The 18456-nt window shown below is 37.7% G+C and overlaps 1 protein-coding gene across 12 annotated transcripts in view; it reads right to left on the bottom strand.

Annotated features, from left to right (window-relative positions):
* Nucleotides 1-18456, bottom strand: part of KLHL9 (kelch like family member 9) — a 35513-nt gene that overhangs the window by 13333 nt on the left and 3724 nt on the right. For 2 of the 12 annotated variants that reach the window (XM_069576658.1, XM_069576656.1), the window contains exons 2-3: nt 15617-16606; nt 14332-14557 (exon numbers count right to left, since the gene is read on the bottom strand). The gene's annotated coding sequence lies outside the window, so the exon portion shown is untranslated. Of the gene's footprint in view, nt 1-14331; nt 14558-15616; nt 16607-17359; nt 18211-18456 lie in introns of those variants that run through there. The other 10 variants (XM_069576659.1, XM_069576664.1, XM_069576657.1 and 7 more) reach the window with 10 other exon arrangements.

The following is an 18456-nucleotide window of genomic DNA, read 5'->3' as shown; positions in this document are numbered from 1 at the left end:
TCATGGGAACCACAAAATTAAACATCTATAATGCACCCACAAAAAAGAAACCCAAACAACATTTAAGATCATCATCAAATCATGAAAACAAAAGGGAAAAAAAGACCTACAAAACTCCCGAACAATTAACAAAATGGCAATAAGGATATCATGTTGATAATAATTTTAAATGCAAATGGACTAAACACTTCAATCAAAAGACATACAGTGGCTGAATGGACACAATAAGACCTATACATATATGCTGCCTATAAGAGACTTCATTCAGATCTAGAGACACACAGTGAAAGTGGGGGGATGGATAAAGTTATTCTATGCAAATGGAAGTCAGAAGAAAGCTAGAGTAACAATACTTATTAGACAAAATGAGACTAGAAGTCAACTGCAAAAAAGCACAAACACACAAACATGTGGAAGCTAAACAATACACTGCTGAACAACCAGTGGATCATTGAAGAAATCAGAGGAAATTAAAAAAAAAAAATACTTAAAGGTAAATGAAAATGAAACCATAATAATCCAAAATCTATGAGATGGAGTAAGAGCAGTTTTAACAGGGTAGTTTACAGCAATACAAACTTACCTCAGGAAACTAGAAAAATCTTAACAACCTAACTTTACACCTAAAGGAACTAGAGAAAGAACAAACCCAATGTTAGTAGAAGCAAAAGATCAGAGTAGAAATAAAGACTAAAAAACAAAGGAAAGACCAATGAAACTGAGTTGGTTCTTTGAATAGACAAACAAGGTTGAAAAACTTTAGCCACCCTCATTAAGAAAAGGGTGGGGGAGCAGTTAAATCAATAAACTGAGAAATGAAAAAGGAGATGTTACAACCCAGATCACAGAAATACAAAGTATCCTAAGAGACAGCTACAAACTATATGCCAGTAAAATGAACAACCGAGAAGGAATGGACAAATTCTTATAAGAGTACCATATTCCAAGACCAAATTAGGAAGAAAGAAAGAGAAAATATGAATGGGCCAATCACCAGTAGTGAAATTAAGCTAATAATTTTAAGAATTCACAACAAACAAAAGTCCAGGACCAGGTGGCTTCACAGGTGAATTCTACCAAACATTTGAAGAGTTAACACCTATCCTTCTCAAACTATTCTCAAAAATTTCAGAGGAACACTTCCATATTCATTCTATGGGGCCAGCATTACCCTGATACCAAAACCAAACAGACACCACAAAAAAAATAAAATTACAGGCCAGTATTACTGATGAACATAGTTGCAAAACTATTCAAAAAATATTAGCAAACTGAATCCAATACAGTAAAAGGATCATTCACCATGATCAAGTAGGATTTTATCTCAGAGGTGCAAGGACTTTCTGATACCCACAAATCAATCAATGTGATATACCACATTAAAAAAACTGAAAAATTAAAACCATATGATCATCTTAGTAGAGGCAGTAAAAGCTTCTGACAAAATTCACATCCATTTATGGAAAAAAAAAAAACCAACTCTCCAGAAAATGGGCATAGAGGGAACATAAGATAATAGAAGCCATATATGCCACACTGACGCCTAACATCATACTCAATGGTGAGAAGCTAAAAGAATTTCCTCTAAGGTCAGAAGAAACAAAACAAGGATGCTCACTCTTACCGTTTTTATTTAACAGTCTTGGAAGTCCCAGCCACAGCAAAAGAAAAAGAAATAAAAGGAACCTGAATTGGAAAAGAACTGAAATTGTCACTGTTGGCAGATGACACAATACTATTCATAGATCCTAAAGATGCCATCGAAAACTATTAGAGCTAATCAATTAATTTGGTAAAGCTCTAGGATACAAAATTAATATCCAGAAACCTCTTGCATTTCTGTATACTAACAATGAAATATCAGAACAAGAAACTTAGGGAACAATCCCATTTACCATATCAAAACAAATAAAATACCTAGGAATAAACCTATCTAAGGAGGTAAAAGATCTGTACTCAGAAACTTATTAATAAGACACTGGTGAAAGAAACTGAAGACACCACAGATGGAAAGATGGTACCATGTTCTTGGACAGGATGATTTAATACTGTTGGAATGACCAAACTATCCAAGGGAATCTACAATTCAGTGTGATTGCTATCAAAATACCAAGGGCATTTTTCAGAACTACAACAAATAATTTTAAAACTTGTATGGTAAAAAAAGACCTCAAACAGCCAAAACAATCTTGAGAAAGAAGAATGGAGTTAGAGGAATTATGTTTCCTGACTTCACAGTGTATTAGAAACCTATAGGAATCAAAACAGAATGGTACTGGCACAAAAACAAGACACACAGATCAATGGAAAAGTAGAGAGAGCCCAGAAACAAACTGAAGTACTTACAGTCAATTAATCTGACAAAAGAGGCAAGAATATACATTAGCAAAAAGACAGTCTTTTCAATAAGCGGAGTGGGGAAAACTGGACAGTTATGTGTAAAAAAACAAAATTAGAACATTCTCTAACACCATTTACAAAAATAAACTCAAAGTGGATTAAAGACCAAAATGTATAAAGTTCCTAGAGGAAAACACTGGCAGAATACCCTTTGACATAAATTGTAGCAGTATTTTATCTGTCTCCTAAAACAAAGTAAATAAAAGGAAAAATAAACAAATGTGATCTAATAAAACTTAAAAGATTTAGCAAAGCAAAGGAAACCATCAACAAAATGAAAAGATAACCTACCGACTGGGGCTTCCCTGGTGGCTCAAGAGGTTAGAGGTCTGCCTGGAATGCGGGAGACCCCGTTCCATCCCTGGGTCGGGAAGATCCCCTGGAGAAGGAAATGGCAACCCACTCCAGTACTCTTGCCTGGAAAATCCCACGGACGGAGGAGCCTGGTAGGCTACAATCCATGGGGTTGCAAAGAGTCGGACACTACTGAGCGCTTTCACTTTCACTGACTGGCAGAAGATATTTACAAATGATATGGGGTTAATTCCTTAACCCCTTAAGGCCTATAAGGGGTTAACATCCAACATACATAAACAGTTCATAAAACTTGGCATCAAAAAACAGCCTGATTAAAAAATGGGCAGAACTGAATAGATATTTTTCCTAAGTAGGAAATGCAGATGGCTAACAGGCACAAGAAAAGATATTCAACATTGCTAATCATCAGGGAAAAGGAAATCAAAGCCAAAATGAAATGTCACCTCACCCCTGTCAGAATGGCTATCATTAAAAAGAATACAAACAAATGTTGGCGAGGATGTGGAAAAAAATGGAATCCTTGTACACTGTTGGTGGGAATGTAAATGCGTGCAGCCACAGGAAAAAATAGTATGGAGGTTTCTCAAAATACAACAAAGTGCAAGAAACTACGAATAAAATTATCATATGACCCAGGATTACATGTCCAGAAAAAACAAAAATATCAATTCAAAAAGATAATATATGCATCCCAATGTACATAGCAGCACTATGACTGACAAGATATGGAAACAACCTAAGTCCATCAAGGGTGAATGGATGAAGATGTGATATCTATATATAATGGAATACTGCTCAGCCAATAAAAAGAATGAAAATGTTGCCACTTACAGCAACATGGATGGACTTGGATGGTATTATGCTAAGTGAAGTAAGTCAGACAAATAGTGTACGATATCACTTATATATGGAATCTAACAAACACAACAAACTAGAGAATATAACACAAAAAAAGCAGCCTCACAGATACTGAAAACAAACTAGTGGTTACCAGTGGGGAGAGGGGAGAGGGAAGGGGTAATACAAGGGATAGGGGATTAAGGGATAGGTACAAACTATTATGTATAAAGAAGCCACAAGGATATACAATACAGGGAATATAGGCAATGATGATTGCAGCCATGAAATTAAAAGACGCTTACTCCTTGGAAGGAAAGTTATGAGCAACCTAGACAGCATATTCAAAAGCAGAGACATTACTTTGCCAACAATCGTCTGTCTAATCAAGGCTATGGTTTTTCCAGTAGTCATGTATGGATGTGAGAGTTGGACTGTGAAGAAAGCTGAGTGCCAAAGAATTGATGCTTTTGAACTGTGGTGTTGGAGAAGACTCTTGAGTCCCTTGGACTGCAAGGAGATCCAACCAGTCCATTCTGAAGGAGATCAGGAGCATTTTGAAAGACGGTGGAGGAATAGGATGGGGAGACCACGTTCTCCCCCACAAATTCATCAAAAGAACATTTCAACCCTGAGTAAATTCTACAAAACAACTTCTGAATGCTGGCAGAGGACATCAGGCACCCAGAAAAGCAGATCATTGTCTTCAAAAACAGGTAGGAAAAAATATAAAAGATGAAAAAAGAGACAAAGGAGGTAGGGAGGGAGCTCTTTCCCAGGAAGGGAGTCCCATCCGGGGAAGGGAGACTTAAAAAGAGAGAAGTTTCCAAACACCAGGAAACACTCTCACTGCCAAGTCTGTGGCGAGCCTTGGAAGCACAGAGGGCAACATAACAGGGAAGAAAAATAAATAAATAACTAAAACCAACAGATTACGAGCCAAATGGTAACTCCCCGAGCAGAGAAGCAGTGCAGGGGCCTGCATGCACCACGAGCAAGCGGGGGCTGGGCAGGGAGGTGCAGGCTGCAGTGCTTTTTAAGAATTGGGCCGGAATGCCCCGAGTGTAACCAGAGCGAACTAACTTGGACTAGCATACCAAACTGTGGGATAGCTACCACGGGAAAAGCTCTAACATAAGACACCGCCAGGACCGCGCACAGAACAAAGGACAGAACAGAAATAGCCGGCTACAGGCCATCCCCCTCCGGAGACAGGCAGCCAGAGCCAGAAGGGCTGGAAGGGGGCAATCGCAGCCCCAGAGAGACTTTACCTACCAAACTGCAAGCAGGCTTCTTTGCTAAGACTTCTTGCGGTCCTGACAGTCACCATCCGCCTGACAAGGGGAGCCAGCAGTACACCCAGAAAACTGAGGAGCAGGGACAGGAAAGGCGATACGTTGCAGCGACAGCGCTCGCCAAACACCTGAGCTACTTGGTCCTGGGAAGGGCACAAAACACAGGCCCAACCAAATCTGCGCCTCTGAGGGCTACCTGAGAGCCGAGCCTGAGCAGCTTAGACCAGGGAGGTGCATGCAGCCTAGGGTCGGCCTCAGACAGTCCCCGGCGGAGCAACCTAGAGCCTGAGCAGTTTGTGCGCCGCGAGCAGGGGCAGGCCCAGAGGAGCTGAGACACTGCATGCACACACCAGTGTTATTTGCAGCATCCCTCCCTCCCCACAGCGCGACTGAACAAGTGAGCCTAAAAAAAATAAAAAAGTGTCCACCACTGCCCCCACTGTGTCAGGGCGGAAATCAGACACTGAAGAGACCAGCAAACAGAAGAAGCTAAACAGAGGGAACCACCTTGGAAGTGACCCCACACTGCCCACACCAGAGGAAGTCCCAGATATATCTTTACTATTTTTACGACCATTCTCTTTTTTTGTTGTTGTTGTTGATGTTGTTGTTTTTTCTTCTCCTTTTTTTTAACTTAAAAAAAATTTTAAGTCCTCTATTTCTCTTTTAATTTTAATAACCTACTATTACTTTTCAAAAAAAAAGACCCTATTTTTAAAGCAAATGCCATATATATCTTTTGTTGTTGTTGTTTTTTAATAATTCTCGTGACTTTTTTTTTTTCTTCTTTTAATATTGAAATTTTGAAAATCCAAACTGTACTCTAGATTTTGAATCTTTGCTTTTTGGTATTTGTTGTCAATTTTGTACATTTATAAACCCAATCTTCAGTACCCAATTGTACCTGAGAGCGAGATTACTGGCTTGACCACTCTCTCCTCCTTTGGACTCTCCTTTTTCTCCACCAGGTTGTCTCTGTCTCAGCCCTCCCCCTTCTCTTCTCTACCCAACTCTGTGAATCTCTGTGTGTTCCAGCCAGTGGAGAACACTTAGGGAACTGGTTATTGGCTGGATCTGTCTCTCTCCTTTTCATTTCCCTCTTTTATCCTCCTGGCCACCTCTGTCTACTTCCTCCCTCTCCTCTTCCCTGTATGACTCCTGTGAAGATCTCTGAGCAGTCCAGACTGTGCAGCGCACATAAGGAAGTGATTATTGGCTAGCTTGCTCTCTCCTCTTTTGATCCCACCTCATCTCATTCCAGTCACCTCTAACTCCCCCCTCCCTCTTCTCTTCTCCATGTAACTCAGTGAACCTCTCTGGGTGTCCCTCAATGTGGAGAAACCTTTCATCTTTAACCTAGATGTTTTATCACTGGTTCTGTATAGATGGAGAAGTCCAGAGGCTACTGTAAAACTAAAACTGAAAACCAGAAGCAGGAGGCTCAAGTCCAAATCCTGAGAACATCAGAGAACTCCTGAATCCAGGGAACATTAATCGATAGGAGCTCATCAAACACCTCCAAACCTACACTGAAGCCAAGCACCAGCCAAGGGCCAACAAGTTTCAGAGCAAGACATACCACGCAAATTCTCCAGCAACACAGGAACACACCCCTGAGCTTCAACATACAGGCAGCTGAAAGTTACTCCAAAACCATAGACATCTCATAACTCATTAGTGGACACTTCATTGCACTCCAGGGAGAAGAAATCCAGCTCCACCCACCAGAACTCCAACACAAGCTACCCTCACCAAGAAACCTTGACAAGCCACTGATACAACTCCACCCACAGTGAGGAAACTCCATAATAAACAGAACTCCACAAATTCCCAGAGTATACAAAGGCCACCCCAAACTCAGCAATATAACCAAGATGAAGAGACAGAGGAATACCCAGCAGGTAAAGGAACAGGAGAAATGCCCACCAAACCAAACAAAAGAGGAAGAGATAGGGAATCTACCTGAGAAAGAATTCTGAATAATGATAGTGAAAATGATCCAAAATTTTGAAATCAAAATGGAATCACAGATAAATAGCTTGGAGACAAGGATTGAGAAGATGCAAGAAAGGTTTAACAAGGACCTAGAAGAAATAAAAAAGAATCAATATATAATGAATAATGCAATAAAGGAGATCAAAAACACTCTGGAGGCAACAAATAGTAGAATAATGGAGACAGAAGATAGGATTAGTGAAATAGAAGATAGAATGGTAGAAATAAATGAATCAGAGAGGAAAAAAGAAAAACGAACTAAAAGAAATGAGGACAATCTCAGAGCCCTCCAGGACAATATGGAACACTCCAACATTCAAATTAAAGGAGTCCCAGAAGAAGAAGACAAAAAGAAAGACCATGAGAAAATACTTGAGGAGATAATAGTTGAAAACTTCCCTAAAATGGGGAAGGAAATAATCACCCAAGTCCAAGAAACCCAGAGAGTTCCAAACAGGATGAACCCAAGGCGAAACACCCCAAGAGACATATTATTCAAATTAACAAAGACCAAACGCAAAGAACAAATATTAAAAGCAGCAAGGGAAAAATAACAAATAACACACAAGGCGATTCCCATAACGATAACTCCAGATCTTTCAGTAGAAACGCTTCAGGCCAGGAGGGAATGGCAAGACATACTTAAAATGATGAAAGAAAATAACCTACAGCCCAGATTACTGTACCCAGCAAGGATCTCATTCAAATATGAAGGAGAAATCAAAAGCTTTACAGACAAGCAAAAGCTGAGAGAATTCAGCACCACCAAACCAGCTCTCCAATTAATGCTAAAGGATATTCTCTAGACAGGAAACACAAAAAGGGTGTATAAACCCAAACCCAAACCAGTAAAGTAAATGGCAACGGGATCATACTTACCAATAATTACCTTAAACGTAAATGGGTTGAATGCCCCAACCAAAAGGCAAAGACTGGCTGAATGGATACAAAAACAAGACCTCTATATATGCTGCCTACAAGAGACCCACATCAAAACAAGGGACACATACAGACTGAAAGTGAAGGGCTGGAAAAAGACATTCCATGCAAATAGAGACCAAAAGCAGGAGTAGCAATACTCATATCTGATAAAATAGACTTTAAAACAAAGGCTGTGAAAAGAGACAAAGAAGGCCACTACATAATGATTAAAGGATCAATCCAAGAAGAAGATACAACAATTATAAATATATAGGCACCCAACATAGGAGTACCGCAATATGTAAGACAAATGCTAACAAGTATGAAAGGGGAAATAAACAATAACACAATAATAGCGGGAGACTTTAATATCCCACTCACATCTATGGACATATCAACTAAACAGAAAATTAACTAAGAAACGCAAACTTTAAATGATACAATAGACCAGTTAGACCTAATTGATATCTATAGGACATTTCACCCCAAAACAATGAATTTCACCTTTTTCTCAAGTGCTCATGGAACCTTCTCCAGTTAGATCACATCCTGGGCCATAAATATAACCTTGATAAATTCAAAAAAATCGAAATCATTCCAAGCATCTTTTCTGACCATAATGCATTAAGATTAGACCTCAATTACAGGAGAAAAACTATTAAAAATTCCAACATATGGAGGCTGAACAACATGCTTCTGAATAACCAACAAATCACAGAAGAAATAAAAAAATAAATCAAAATATGCATAGAAACAAATGAAAATGAAAACACAACAACCTAAAACCTGTGGGACACTATAAAAGCAGTGCTAAGACAAAAGTTCATAACAATACAGGCATACCTCAAGAAACAAGAAAAAAGTCAAATAAATAACCTAACTCTACACCTAAAGCAACTAGAAAAGGAAGACTTGGAGAACCCCAGAGTTAGTAGAAGGAAAGAAATCTTAAAAAATTAGGGCAGAAATAAATGCAAAAGAAACAAAAGAGATCATAGCAAAAATCAAGAAAGGCAAAGCTGGTTCTTTGAAAGGATAAATAAAACTGACAAACCATTAGCAAGACTCACCAAGAAACAAAGGGAGAAAAATCAAATCAATAAAATTAGAAATGAAAATGGAGAGATCACAACAGACAACACAGAAACACAAAGGATCATAAGGGACTACTATCAGCAATTATATGCCAAGAAAATGGACAACGTGGAAGAAACGGACAAATTCTTAGAAAAGTACAATTTTCCAAAACTGAACCAGGAAGAAATAGAAAATCTTAACAGACCCATCACAAGCACGGAAATTGAAACTGTAATCAGATCTCTTCCAGCAAACAAAAGCCCAGGTCCAGATGGCTTCACAGCTGAATTCTACCAAAAATTTTGAGAAGAGCTGACACCTATCCTACTCAAACTCTTCCAGAAAATTGCAGAGGAAGGTAAACTTCCAAACTCATTCTATGAGGCCACCATCACCCTAATACCAAAACCTGACAAAGATGTCACAAAAAAAGAAAACTACAGGCCAATATCACGGATGAACATAGATGCAAAAATCCTCAACAAAATTCTAGCAATCAGAATCCAACAACACATTAAAAAGATCATACACCATGACCAAGTGGGCTTTATCCCAGGGATGCAAGGATTCTCAATATCCACAAATAAATCAATGTAATTCACCACATTAGCAAACTGAAAAATAAAAGCCATATGATTATCTCAATAGATGCAGAGAAAGCCTTTGACAAAATTCAACATCCATTTATGATAAAAACTCTCCAGAAAGCAGGAATAGGAGGAACATACCTCAACATAATAAAAGCTATATATGACAAACCCACAGCAAACATTATCCTCAATGGTGAAAAATTGAAAGCATTTCCCCTAAAGTCAGGAACAAGACAAGGGTGCCCACTTTCACTGCTACTATTCAACATAGTTCTGGAAGTTTTGGCCACAGCAGTCAGAGCAGAAAAAGAAATAAAAGGAATCCAAATTGGAAAAGAAGAAGTAAAACTCTCACTGTTTGCAGATGACATGATCCTCTACATAGAAAACCCTAAAGACTCCACCAGAAAATTACTAGAGCTAATCAATGAATATAGTAAAGTTGCAGGATATAAAATCAACACGCAGAAATCCCTTGCATTCCTATACACGAATAATGAGAAAGTAGAAAAAGAAATTAAGGAAACAATTCCATTCACCATTGCAACGAACAGAATAAAATATTTAGGAATATATCTACCTAAAGAAACTAAAGACCTATATATAGAAAACTATAAAACACTGATGAAAGAAATCAAAGAGGACACTAATAGATGGAGAAATATACCATGTTCCTGGATCGGAAGAATCAATATAGTGAAAATGAGTATACTACCCAAAGCAATCTACAGATTCAATGCAATCCAAGCTACCAGCAGTATTTTTCACAGAGCTAGAACAAATAATTTCACAATTTGTATGGAAATACAAAAAACCTCGAATAGCCAAAGCAATCTTCAGAAAGAAGAATGGAACTGGAGGAATCAACCTGCCTGATTTCAGGCTCTACTACAAAGCCACAGTCATCAAGACAGTATGGTACTGGCACAAAGACAGACATATAGATCAATGGAACAAAACAGAAAGCCCAGAGATAAATCCACACACCGATGGACACCTTATCTTCGACAAAGGAGGCAAGAATATACAATGGATTAAAGACAATCTCTTTAACAAGTGGTGCTGGGAAAACTGGTCAACCACTTGTAAAAGAATGAAACTAGATCACTTTCTAACACCACACACAAAAATAAACTCAAAATGGATTAAAGATATAAATGTAAGACCAGAAACTATAAAACTCCTAGAGGAGAACATAGGCAAAACACTCTCCGACTTAAATCACAGCAGGATCCTCTATGATCCTCCTCCCAGAATACTGGAAATAAAAGCAAAAATAAACAAATGGCATCTAATTAAAATTAAAAGCTTCTGCACAACAAAGGAAACTATAAGCAAGGTGAAAAGACAGCCTTCGGAATGGGAGAAAACAATAGCAAATGAAGCAACTGACAAACAACTAATCTCAAAAATATACAAGCAACTTATGCAGCTCAATTCCAGAAAAATAAACAACCCAATCAAAAAATGGGCCAAAGAACTAAATAGATATTTCCCCAAAGAAGACATACGGATGGCCTACAAACACATGAAAAGATGTTCAACATCATTCATTATCAGAGAAATGCAAATCAAAACCCCAATGAGGTACCACTTCACACCAGTCAGAATGGCAGCGATCCAAAAGTCTACAAGCAATAAATGCTGGAGACGGTGTGGAGAAAAAGGAACCCTCTTACACTGTTGGTGGGAATGCAAACTAGTACAGCCACTATGGAGAACAGTCTGGAGATTCCTTAAAAAACTGCAAACAGAACTGCCTTATGACCCAGCAATCCCACTGCTGGGCGTACTCACCGAGGAAACCAGAATTGAAAGAGACACGTGTACCCCAATGTTCATCGCAGCACTGTTTATAATAGCCAGGACATGGAAACAACCTAGATGTCCATCAGCAGATGAATGGATAAGAAAGCTGTGGTACATATACACAATGGAGTATTACTCAGCCATTAAAGAGAATACATTTGAATCAGTTCTGAGATGGATGAAACTGGAGCCGATTATACAGAGTGAAGTAAGGCAGAAAGAAAAACACCAATACAGTATACTAACACATATATATGGAATTTAGAAAGATGGTAATGATAACCCTGTATGCGAGACAGCAAAAGAGGCACAGATGTATAGAACGGACTTTTGGACTCTGAGGGAGAGGGAGAGGGTGGGATGATCTGGGACAATGGCATTGAAACATGGATACTATCATGTAAGAAATGAATCGCCAGTCTATGTTCGATACAGGATACAGGATGCTTGCGGCTGGTGCACCGGTATGATCCAGAGAGATGATATGGGGTGGGAGGTGGGAGGGGGGTTCAGGATTGGGAACTCATGTACACTCGTGGCTGATTCATGTCAATGTATGGCAAAACCAATACAGTATTGTAAAGGAAAATAAAGTAAAAATAAAAAATAAAAAAAATTTTTTAAAAAGATCAGTCCTGGGTGTTCGTTGGAAGGAATGATGCTAAAGCTGAAACTCCAATACTTTGGCCACCTCATGTGAAGAGTTGACTCATTGGAAAAGACTCTGATGCTGAGAGGGATTGTGGGCAGGAAGAGAAGGGGATGACAGAGGATGAGATGGCTGGATGGCATCACCGACTCGATGGACATGAGTTTGAGTGAACTCTGGGAGTTGGTGATGGACAGGGATGCCTGGCATGCTACAATTATGGGGTTGCAAAGAGTCAGACACGACTGAGCGACTGAACTGAACTGAACCTTTAAAATTGTGAGTCACTATGTAATTGTGTGCCCCTTATATAACAGCATCAACTATATTTCAATCAAAAAAATTTTTAATGAAACCACATTGGGCAGGAAAATATGTATTCTCTGATTATCTGACCCTCTCTGTACACCAAGAGTACACCATAGGGATTTCGTATTCATTTATTTAAGTATGACCTGAAGACTCTAAACTTTCATATACATTATAAAAACATCTGCTGAGTTCTGTCATTGCTGCTGCTGCTGCTAAGTCGCTTCAGTCGTGTCCGACTGTTTGCGACCCCATAGACGGCAGCCCACCAGGCTGCCCTGTCCCTGGGATTCTCCAGGCAAGAACACTGGAGTGCGTTGCCATTTCCTTCTCCAATTCATGAAAGTGAAAAGTGAAAGGGAAGTCGCTCAGTGGTGTCCAACTCTTTGTGACCCCATGGACTGCAGCCTAGCAGGCTCCTCCGTCCATGGTATTTTCCAGGCAAGAGTACTGGAGTGGGGTGCCATGAGTTCTGTCATTACTGTTCTTTAAAAAAGCCTACATTTTCTGTCATCTATCTACACAAGGATTTAAAATTTCAACCAGTAGATGGCAGAATAACATCAAAACCCCTGGAAAATGGTTGTTCAAAACAGTTACCAAGAAAATAGAGGAACTATCTATTATTAGCACATTTGTTTAAGGACCACAACATCAACAGTTCTGCAATATGCAATCATCTTTAGTGAATATCTAAGTCTTTTTTAAGCATCACGCCACCATTCAAATATATGCTTAACAGCGAATACTAGCAACAGATATAATGTAACAAAATCAGGGAATATAAACTCCCAAAAATTCATCTTTAAAAGTATTTATGGAAGGTCTGAGGGGGGTCACATTAGAAAGGAAATATCAGTGATAATAGTATCATGCTGAGATTATCATTTGGGGGCTTATTATTACTACTTTGTAAATACATTTAATGTTCAAAAGGTATGAGAAAGCTGGAAGACAATCTTTTACTACTCGTGCCAAATTGCTTTCTAAACTATGCCATTTGATAGTCTACTCAGTGATAGAGGAGAGGAATTTCTAATCCAACAGTGGAAAACAAAAAACAGTCTTTTTCAGTATCTGATATGAAAACAATTAAGTTGCCCCCTTCAATAAATTTTGGTATTTGTGATGCAAATATTATTCCCTCATTTTAAAGACTCCCAATTAATGCAGAATAGATAGATATTTCAAGAACAAGACCAAGAATATCTCTTTAACAAAAGAATTCTAAATTCTAATTCTAGAGTTATCCCTATTAAAATTACCTACAAGGCACAATGCCTTGTATTACACCTAAAATCTGCTGAAAGTATTAACCAATGCTTTAAATTATGAAACAAATAAAATAGAAACAAAATTCCATTCAAAAGAGCAATCTACATACCAAAGACAACTTGAATAAAAGATCACTATAACTGAAGAAAAAGACCCCAGTGTGCCCATATTATAAATAAGATTCTACTACATTATTTTAAAAAGCATAAAAATTCAGTGAGAAAGTAAAGATTATTCAAAAAGTTGTTGTGAAACAACTGCATAACAACTTGGAAACAGAAAACTAGTGAAAAGCTGAAAAGCCATATCCATAACAACAACATCAAATACCAGGGTAATTATATCATCACATGATGAGGAAAATTATGCAAAGAAGGCATTAAAAAATGACTGAGGAAAAACTAATTTCACTACAGTATAAGAAATACCTTGTGTAAGACATATACTCAGAGAAAAAAGATGGGAATAAGATAATATTCTTAATATAAAAGGAATTTTTGAAATTCATCTTCATTTCAACCAGAAAAAAGAAAAGCTATTTCAACAAGAGACAAGCAGTAAATGCTACCTGAGCACATTAAAAATAAGCACTGACAAAGCATTAAAATAAAGGACAAGGAATGTGACATGAGAACTATGGACAAAAACTACAATTTTATCACTAAAAGGTCAAAATGCAAAAAAGACAGACATATTTGACTATTAAATTGAAGATGGCAATCAAAAGGTACAAATAAGTCCCAGGGGTATAATGTTCAGCATGGTGGCTATTAGTAATAGTGTACTGAATATTTCAAAGTTGCTAAGAGCACAGATGTTAAAAGTTCTCATTACAAGAAAAAAGTGTGTAACTTACTCTTGCCTGGCAAATCCCACAGATGGAGGAGCCTGGTAGGCTGCAGTCCATGGGGTCGCTAAGAGTTGGACACGGCTGAGCGACTTCACTTGACTTTTCACTTTCATGCATTGGAGAAGGAAATGGCAACCCACTCCAGTGTTCTTGCCTGGAGAATCCCAGGGACGGGGGAGCCTAGTGGGCTGCCGTCTATGGGGTCGCACAGAGTCGGACACGACTGAAGCGACTTAGCAGCAGCAGCAGCATGTGTGGTAATGGAATTTAATTAGGCTTGTGATCATTTCATAATATATACTATATAAAACCATCCTCTGCTAGCTGCAGTGTTTCGGGCTTCCCTCATGGCTCAGATGGTAAAGAATCTGCCTGCAATGCAGGAGACCTGGGTTCAATCCCTGGGTCCAGAAGATCCCCTAGAGAAGGAAATGGCTCCAGTGTTCTTGCCTGGAGAATTCCATGGATAGGGCCAAAGTCCAAGGGGTTGTAAAGAGTAGGAAACGGCTAAGAGACTAACACTTTCACTTTCATTGAATCATTATGTTGTATTCCTGAAACTAATATAATAAAATGCCAGTTATAACTGAATTTTAAAAAATTGAACAGCCCTGTCCCCATAAAAATGACACTGAGGAAAAAAGTATTTGTAGCTAATAGAACATTTAAAACAATACAAAGGAATAAATAATTCACATATGAAAAAAATGCACAGGCTCAAAAAACAAAAAATTCACAGTTTTCAATAATTAAATACAAGTACAAACAGTAAATAATCAGAACTGCAAAAATTTCCTTTGAAATAGTCACTAAACACATTCTGGCGAAAACACATATTCACATACTCCTGGAAATATTTTTCAAAAGCATAAAAGAACTTACACTATTTCACTCAGATTTTACTTAGAATTTATCACAGGGCAATAGAGATGGAAAAAGTTTTATGAAAGAGCTTTAAATCTTGCTTAATTTATGATAAAAAATTAGGGTTAGATATTTAAATATAACCCATAAGGAAATGGAAAAAATATGAAGGCATATTCATGGATAAAATATGGTATATTTAACACTTTCAAAGAAAAGAATCTGAAAATCATTAAGACAAAATTAAACTAAAACATGATGTAGTACAAGGCCAATTAGTAACAACTATCCTAACGCTTCTCTGTATATGTTTTATGCTGATCACTTTATATTATCTCCTTATAATTCTAATATAGATACATTTATTAACACCCACCATCCACCCCATGGACAAACTGGAAAATGAACCTTGGAGAGGTTAACTTACCCTAAGTTCTTTCAGTTGAGCTGCGAACAGAATGTTGCTTTGAATTCTCAATAGTATGTTTTGGTAGTTTTGAGTGAAATTTTCTGAAGGTGTATATTTTGTCTTTATAATCAGAACAAGATAATTTTAATTAGAAACCAGAAAATTGCAACATGATTAAATATGTTTACTTTGCAGGTAAAGTACAGAAATACTACTCTAGGCAAATGGGAAAAAATTAAGTATGGATATTAATCTGGTTTATAAATGTAATGTTTTTCTTAATGTACATGCATTTGATAATTAAGGAAGAAACATCCCATATACTACTTTCTAATACATATAGATTTTAGAAAACTTGGAGAAAGCCATAATAATAGCAGTGTGTGTCTCTGGAAGTTGAACTTACTTCATAATCCAGATTTTAGCTTAAGGTTTGGTGTATTTGCAATATATCTGACAAGTGTCTGTAGAGTCTCTGCAATGCAGGCAGGAGACCCTGATTCGATTCCTGGATCGGGGAAATCTGCTGGAGAAGGGATAGGCTACTCACTCCGGTATTCCTGGGCTTACCTGGTGGCTCAGCTGGTAAGGAATCTACCCACAATGCGGGAGACCTGGGTTTGACCCTTGGGTTGGAAAGATTGCCTGGAAAAGGGAACGGCTACACATTCCAGTATTCTGGCCTGGAGAAGTCCATGGACTCTACAGTCCATGGGGTTGCAAAGAGTCAGACACAACTGAGAGACTTTCACTTTGTACGCAGGTAAATTCACAATTAACATTTTACCTTTGAATGTGTAATCATTGATAATTTATACCTTCTGTTCATTTTTATTTTCCTGTACTTACCACAGGGCTTCCCTGGTGGCTCAGCGGTAAAGAATCCACCTACCAGTGCAGTACATGCGGATTTGATCCCTGGATTAGGAAGATCCTCTGGAGAAGGAAACGGCCATCCATCCCAGTATTCTTGCCTGAGAAATCCCATGGGTAGAGGAGCCTGGTGGGCTACAGTCCATAGGGTCGCAAAGAATCGAACACAACTTAGCGACTAAACAATAACTTACGTAACAGACAAATTATTTTTATAATCAGAAGACTTAACAAAAGTCAACTTTTGACCCTATCAGAAAAACTAAAACAAGAAATTAAAATTTAACAAAATGTTTTATATTGTTACAGTTTTTATCCTCTTTTAAATATTTTTCTACAGTCTAAATTTTCTGTAAAAAAAAAAAAAAAAACAAAACCCAAAACTATCAGCTTGTTAAAACAGGTATCATCCCAATCATTTCAGTCATCTAAAATTTCCATATCTGTAAGGAAGGAATGCCAGATTTAATATATTTAATTAGCAAAGCACCAGTGAGTTGTTTTATGATTATCAAGAGACTTGTAAACTGCAGAAAATTATCAAGTAAAAGGATGAGAGGTGGGATGTGTGAGGCTGGAGGTAGGGGGTATAGGTGGAGCAGTTAACTTACCTGGATAAATAATATTTAATTACAAAACAACAGGGTCAAATGTAATAGAAGGCAGAAACCTTTTCTCAACAAGGAAAAGAAAAAAGCTTATGCAGAACAGTACCATTTCAGCATGTCAGAATTAGCGTCAAAAATGACAAAAAATAAAGGAAACTTGGCAAATTTATACCCAAAAGGTCAAAATGCAAAAGATGGACAAATTTGATCTCAAAAATTAACTGAATGTCCTGTCTTGTAAACTTCTAACAGACTGAGAAAAAAAGTCAATGCAAGCAAATGCCAGTTAAATTATATTTATTATATAAAGATGCTATAACTTGATATGAAAAAGAAAGCAACTCCAATAGGTATTACAAGAGCAAAGGATATTAACATTTGGTTAAAGAGGAACACAGCTACTGAAAAAATGCAAATATTTAACCTAGTTAATAATTAAGGAAATAACTGAGATGTTCTTTCTTATTTGATGCATGAAGTTATTACAATTTCTACTTTTTCTATTTTCTAAATGTACTCACGTGTGCTATATTTAGTAATAAAAAATTGAGTCATTTAAAAAAATAGGAAGTATGAAATTTTCTGCCAATGCAGAAATCATTAAAATGAAAAGGGCAGTGAGGCTCAGATCCCTTGAAGCCAATTCCTTTCGTTTTGGTTCCTGAGATTGTCAATAACAAGGTTGTTTCTGATTTACACTATGACAATCTCCCAAGTACAGGGATATAAATATTAATATACATGTAAATGTATGTATATAAATTTTTTCTTCAGGCAGGCAATTATTCCAGGGAAGTACCTCTTCAGATTCTTCAGAATCACTCACTTCAGAGGACACATATGATTCCATTTGCTGATAAGGTCCCATTAAGGTCTCCCCTTGTGGTTCTCAACCAGTAGGGACACCTCTGGTATTGAAGAGGCTGAAGATATATTTTAGTACTGCCTGCAAGACAACAGTGTCCTAGGCTTTCTATAGCTGGCTTCTTAGGGAATCTGAAGTTGGTCCTGTCCTTCAGACATAGCCAAAAGGACATTTTCTGATGTGATGCCAAAAGTACATCTTCCACTTGCTCAGATCACAGCCTCAAGACGGATCACACAAAGCTGGAGCAGCACCACAGCAACCACCTCAAATCAAATAGTTATGTCAGAATGACTAAGTTGAGAGACCGAACTTAAAAACCTACAGCTTTGTTGAGCATGCTTTTGTCTTTTTCTTAAGTTTTACTGAACACAAATGTGGAAAGTAGCAGAGCCTAAATTTACTGAGCAAAAGCAATTCTCTGAGACTTGAACTCTGTTAAATAATCTGTATAAAGGCAACTCTACAGAAAACAATATACAAGCAGGAAAAGTTAAGTTTCATCTATAGTA

Source organism: Ovis canadensis, chromosome 2, assembly GCF_042477335.2.
Source record: "Ovis canadensis isolate MfBH-ARS-UI-01 breed Bighorn chromosome 2, ARS-UI_OviCan_v2, whole genome shotgun sequence".
NCBI lineage: Eukaryota > Metazoa > Chordata > Mammalia > Artiodactyla > Bovidae > Ovis > Ovis canadensis.
This window is presented reverse-complemented; position numbering and strand designations above follow the sequence as displayed.